The sequence below is a fragment of the Penaeus monodon genome, chromosome 25 (assembly GCF_015228065.2).
Source record: "Penaeus monodon isolate SGIC_2016 chromosome 25, NSTDA_Pmon_1, whole genome shotgun sequence".
Lineage (NCBI taxonomy): Eukaryota > Metazoa > Arthropoda > Malacostraca > Decapoda > Penaeidae > Penaeus > Penaeus monodon.
Window position 1 is genome coordinate 12801894 of NC_051410.1, and position 564 is coordinate 12802457.

Consider the following 564-nt stretch of genomic DNA (forward strand, 5'->3'; position numbering starts at 1 on the left):
ACCATTGTTTTATTTTTTCATTGTGGGGGAAAGAAATTATGATCTTTTTTTTTCAAGTGAAAACAGGAAAACAAAGTCATCAACAGTGAGAAAATATGCTTAGACATAATGTTATCGTATGTATATAAATAGAATTTTTAAGTACATATTTATATTGCAGTTTCTGTTAATTAAGCCGGAACTAGATTAAACTCGCAAAGCAAACATATACCTCTCTTTCTTTGTAATAATTTTCTGGTGATAACATACTTAAAAGAGATTGAAATAATTTGCCACATCTCGTTGCAGGAAAAAAGCGAGGAACTTCAAAGGATTGCAGATTGTTGCATTAAAGTACTTTCGTTATTTTTTTTTTTTATTACCGCTATTGGTTACCAGGTATTTCACTTCTTGATTTATATTTTTCTTATTCATTTTTCTTGTTGTTTACTGAAGAGAGTGATTCATAAAGCCAACAGATGTTAAAATGGAGCTAATTTGAAAATACTTTTGATCTCTTATCGCATATAGACAGAAATGTTCAATCTGTGGAATTATTATAGGTAATCTGCAAACGCAAATTAA